The 6,000-nt window shown below is 42.3% G+C and overlaps 1 long non-coding RNA gene across 3 annotated transcripts in view; it reads right to left on the bottom strand.

Annotated features, from left to right (window-relative positions):
* The window catches only part of LOC147035162 (uncharacterized), a 257,319-nt gene extending 251,324 nt beyond the window's left edge, over positions 1-5,995 (bottom strand). For all 3 annotated transcript variants that reach the window (XR_015061556.1, XR_015061558.1, XR_015061557.1), the window contains exon 1: positions 5,662-5,995. This is a non-coding gene — a long non-coding RNA (uncharacterized LOC147035162). The remainder of the gene's footprint in view (positions 1-5,661) is intronic.
* Positions 5,996-6,000: the final 5 nt, after the last annotated feature.

The raw sequence follows: 6,000 nt of genomic DNA on the forward strand, positions 1-6,000 counted from the left end.
AGTAATCCTCTTGTGGCAGTTCCACTTTTCATCAGGCTGTCGCGCAGTCTCTTTGTCTTTGATTTAATCCGTAATAGCCAATGTAACTGTCTTTAATAGGCGCTGTAACTGTCTTTAATAGTCAATGTAACTACCTTTAATAGCCAGTGTGGCTGCCTTTTAAGCAAAAAGTTGCCTTGGTCAATTTGAAGGCCTGTCTGGTCGGTCCAGACGTTTTCGGCCGGTAAAAACTTCGGTTTACGACCTTTAATTATAAACATCTTTAATAACAGTGAATATGGTTTTCTTTGATAATATATAACTCTGTATAAACATATTGTATCATATTAAGACCTCACAAGAGTTTTATTTGAAGTACATATCAGTCTAACCTTGATTCTTCATTTCTCTGTCAAAATAGTGCTTTAATGTTCGGTGCATCTTTAATTGCCAAAAATGACCAATTGTGTCACATCCTCGACGTAGAAACAAGTGGATTTGGACTCAGCGTCTAAAGTTCTTGAAGTATCCCAAATTTCATCCAGATTGGTGATCTGCACAACGAAAATCATTTTCTGAAGGTAATAGCGAGTACCTCCACATGGTCTAGATGTGGTAGTCCCTTTGATAGCCTCTCCCTAGATGTCTTTGGGAAAGGGTATGCAGCCGTTTCAGGGCATGTTTTGATGTCTCCATCATTCATAAACTGAATGACATGCAGATGTTTCCTGAGTGGTGCAGAGACGAAAATCACAATGTAGAATCCTGGTCCATAATGTGGGACATGATTTAGAACTTATCAACCCATGTATTTGAGAGTACTAGTGGTCACTTTTTGCTCTGTGATCAATGCACAAGTGATGGTGGAGCGTGACTTAATTGAATAATGTAATGCTCTGATACAGCACATCTACAGGCACCGTCTCTCTTTTACTTGTCTCGATTCATTGTGCATTGGGTGACTGACGTATATTTACTTGCATTGCAACTTCCCCCAATTTTCGAGAATTTCCACATGGATGAAATCATTAAGGTTAAGAAACACTAACGCCATTATCTTTCTGGCTGATGGCTGAATATTGAATTTTCGTTGATTGTAAGGTGCATATGCTAGCTTACTAATAAACAAATAGCACAAAAAATTTCTACCTTTTCATTCATTTACTGATCAAAATGATCCAACATTCAATTTCTTTGTTGGAAAAAGTACGTAAACCTCCAGGTAAATCAGCTCAATTGAGGGAGTAATTACAGTCAGGTATTTCAATCAATGGGATGACAATCAGGAATGCGTTTGGGTTGCCCTACCCGAAATGAAAAACATAGACCTTGTTCGTCACCAACAGAGTCTGGTCTTCACCACACAGGTTTGTGGAAGTGTGTCATGCCACAGTCAAAAGAGATTTCTGAGGACCTCAGAAAAAGAGTTGTCCATGCTCATCTGTCTGGAAAGGGTTACAAAACTATTCTTAAAGATGTTGTGCTCCACCAATCCACTGTCAGGCAGATAGTGTACAAATGGAGAAAACTAAACACTCTTATTACTCTTTCCATGAGTGGTTGTCCAAAGAATATCACTTTATGAGTAATGCATACAATAATCCAGGAGGTCACAAAGACCCCAGGGTAACTTCAAAGGATCTGCAGGCCTCTCTTGCATTGGCTGCCAGTGTTCATGAGTCCATCATCAGGAAAACACTCAACATGAATGGCGTGCATGGGAGGATAGCAAGGAGGAAACCACTGCTCTCTAAGAAGAACATTGCTGCCCGTCTCAAGTTTGCCACAAACCACCTGGATGATCCAGAAGGCTAGTGGAAGAATGTTCTGTGGACAGGCGAGTCAAAAGTGGAACTTTTTGGCTTAAATGAGAAACGGTGTGTTTGGCGATAACCAAACACTGCATTTTAACATAATATCCTCATCCCAACCGTGAAGCATGGTGGTGGGAGTATCATGGTATGTGGCTACTTTGCTGCCTCAGGACCCAGACGGCTTGCCATTAATGACGGAACCATGAATTCTGGATTGTACCAGCAAATTCGACAGGAGAATGTCATGGCATCTCTCTGTGAGCTAAAGCTTAACAAAGTGGGTCATGCAGCAAGAGAACGATCCTAAACACACAAGTAAATCTACAACAGAATGGCTGAAGTAAACGAGATTTTGTGTTTTGGAAAGGCCAAGTCAAAGTCCAGACCTTGACTCAATTGAAATGTTGTGGCAGAACCTGAAGCGAGCAGTTCATGCACGAAAGCCCACAAATATCTCCGGGTTGAAGCAGTTCTGCAAGGAGGAATGGGCCAAAATTCCTCCAAGCCGATGTGCAGGATTGATCAAGTCACAGGAAACGTTTGGATAAAGTTGTTGCTGTTAAAGGAGGGCCAGCAGTGACTGAATGTAAAGTTCACATACTTTTCAGAACAAAGAAATTGAATGTTGGATCATTTAAATCAATAAATAAATGAAAAAGTCGATTTTGTTTTTGTGCAATTTCATTAATCAGGTTCTCCATTTATTACGAGCAAATACAACCTGTCCCTTCACTGATGGGGGCTATTAAGGAGGGGGGGTTGAGAGAGGGAGGGAAGTGATAGAGGGGAACCTAGAAAGGGGGGAAGAGCTATGCCTCACCAAATGTTGCTATACCATGGGAGGGAGGGATGCGAGGAGGGTATGTGTGAGAGAGAGACAGAGAGAGACAGAGGGAGGGAAAAAGAGAGCGAGAGAGGGAGGGAAAAAGAGAGAGCGAGAGGGAGAGAGACAGAGACAGAGACAGAGACAGACAGAGACTGAGAGAGAGAGACAGAGAGACAGAGAGAGACAGATAGACAGAGAGAGACAGACATAAAAAAAAAAACAGAAGAGAGAAAGGTGAGGGGTGGAGTTGGGGTTCGTGAAGAGAATGATATGTTGTACTTAATGACCGAACACACACACAAAAACAAACAATCTCATGTCAGAACAGCTGTACACACAACACAACAAAGTTTGTAAAGTAATCCTCTGGCACATCTGCAAAAACTTTGACATCCCAGTTCCAGAAAATTTGTGGGAACATGAACCAAAAGTAATCACTGAAAACATGGAAGTACCTGCCATTCACGTATGACGTAAATGATCCCATTCAGCATGAACATTGAAAACAAAGTGTTGCAACCAGATATCATACTTAGGTACAAAAAAAAAAGAGAAGGCATTGCGTATTGAGGTGATGCGTTCCATCACTAGTTAATACAAAAATACACTAGTTTTTTACTAGTAGTAAACTAGTAATTCGTGTATATACTGTACATGTTAAATAAATACATGTTTGACCTTCGAATATTTAATTATTTTCTGATATCAATGAGGGCGAGAATATTCAAAATTCTTCTTCGGACTTGCAAGAACTACTTCTTAACGCGAGAGCATGACCCCCGCAGACGTCTCTGTGACAGATATACTGCATTTTAGAGCATAAAAACGAATTCAGCACACCCAAAAACCGATAACTAGACATATTAGAACCCACATCGGAGGGAACAACTTTCCAGTGGCCAAAAATCGGCCATCTTGGACGCCATTTTGGATTTTTCCACCATAGTGGATGCCTAATGTCTAGTCCCCGACTGCTAGCAGACATAGCAATCATAATCATCTACAAACATACACATATCAAGTAACATTAACGTATTTTTGTAGGTGAAGGAGTCGATTTTTGTGTCAAAACGTGAAAAAAAGGCCGCCATTTTGGAAAAAATGGCTGCCGGCGGCCATTTTTGGGAGGAAAATTCTAAAAATCGGCGAGTGGGGTTTTATCGATATTGGAAAGCTACGACGGGTAGCCAACTTGACTAGCGCAAAAAAGTTGCAATATGAAACACCCTTCTGGATACGATAACCAGGCAACCACTGGAAGGCATGGATGACCGACAAAATATATAATGGAGAAGAAAGTAAATACCTCTGGATTTTTTTTTTAATGTCATGAACAAAAGTTGGAACATCACGGGTGATAAAGGTTGTGATCAAGTTTCATCAAAATTGTGTGTGTGTGGCTTAAGAAAAAAAAGCAAATACATATTTTGGGGGGCAACTCCCCCTCTGTGGAACCCCTTCGACCCCAATTTTTTTCAATGTTATGAACAAACTTTGGTACATCATGGGTGGTGAAGATGGTGGTCAAGTTTCATTGAAATTGCGTGTGTAGCTTCTAAGAAGAAACCAATTGCATATTTTGGGGGGCAAACCCCCTCTCCCCATAGACCCTCCTATATGCCAATTTTTTATTTATATTGTGAACAAACTTTAGTACTTCATGGGTGGTGAAGATGGTGGTCAAGTTTCATTGGAATTATATGTGTAGTTTTGGAGAAGAAAGCAACTAGATATTTTGAGTGGCAAACCCCCCCCCCCCACCCCCACTCTTAAGTCCCCCCACAGTCAGATTTTTCTAACGTCATGAACAAACTTCGGTAAGTCATGGGTGATGAAAGTTGTTGTGAAGTTTCATTGGAATTGTGTGTGTATCGTTTAAGAAGATAGCAAATACCTTTTGGAGACGAAACCCACTCCACCGCCTCCCACCCCCCCCCCCCCAGTAAACTCCCTCTGTAGACCCTTTCTGACCCCATTTTTTTTTCATTCCAAAATGGGTGATGAAGGTTGTGGTAAAATTTCATTGAAGAAATTATACGAGTAGTTTGTGATAAGAAGTTGCAAGTATTTGTGGGCGGACAGACGGACGGACGACGCGCCATTCCATAAGCTCCCAGGAAGTATTTTACAGGTGAGTGAAAAACCATCCCTGGGCATATTATTACAAACCAACTACAGTTGGAAGCTGTCCGGGGCTCAACGACGATCCTGAACAAAACATTGAGAACAGAAAACTTCACAGCTTGGTCCATGAATCGTGACCCCCTTACCGAAATAAAGGTGGATACTCTGAGTCCGCCCCTGGGAGGACTCCATTCCACACTCTGAAACCCGAATAGGTAGATACCAATCACACACACACACACACACACACACACACACACACACACACACACACACACACACACACACACACACACACACACACACACACACACACACACACACACTTGGCCGATATGGGGAATTTACCAGGAATCAGCAGGTTGGAGTGAGTGCGATTACCGACTACAGTTCGTACTGTATTGACCCCAAAAACCTTGAGTGGTTTTCACCGAAGAACGACGTCACATTTACACAGACGTTTCAGGGATACCATCACAAACATTATTCTTTATAAACAGCTGCGTGTGACGGGTGGAAAAAAAAAATTGGCTCAGTCATTTAGAAAACACGTTAATTCGGCAAACGGCTCGGAAATCGGGTGTTAATAAATATATTTTAGTTTGAAACTGACAAAAAGAAACATTTAACCCTTGTATTTGTATTTGTAAAGCAAATCCCATAACCAAATGCTTTGGAAACTGACAAGAGGACAAAGGAAAACCTGAAAGAACCGACATTAAAGAGAGGGGATGAAAGTTTAGCACCACGACACCTGTAACAGGTACGGCATGTCCACACACTCACGGAGAGTCCGTACAAATCCAAATCTACCCACACGTACCACGTCCACGTGTGTGTCTGTGTGTCTGTGTGTCTGTGTGTCTGTGTGTCTGTGTGTCTGTGTGTCTGTGTGTCTGTGTCTGTGTGTGTACTTACCTCCACCTTGGAGGAGCGGTCCACCTCACATCCCGATCAGGACACGAACTGCGCTGCACAGCTCGGTAAGGGATTAAACACTGAAGCACTCCAACGGAACGCCCGGCTTGGCAAGCGATTAAAATTGCCCTCAATACAACAACTCACCCGGAAACGCCCGTGCAATGTCCGAATTGGACAAATCAACACTTTTTGGGGGAGTCGCAACTACTGATACTTTCAAATCTGGAGCTTACATCCGGGTCAAAAACATGGCGGCTTTAGACCCCAGCGAGGTTACCTAGGAAACGCCTTAAGACCCCAGAGAGTGAGGTGGCCGAGGAGCGCCTGATAAAGGAT

This window comes from Eptatretus burgeri, chromosome 1 (genome assembly GCF_056783735.1).
Source record: "Eptatretus burgeri isolate ZD-2024b chromosome 1, Ebu_testis_v1, whole genome shotgun sequence".
Taxonomy (NCBI): domain Eukaryota; kingdom Metazoa; phylum Chordata; class Myxini; order Myxiniformes; family Myxinidae; genus Eptatretus; species Eptatretus burgeri.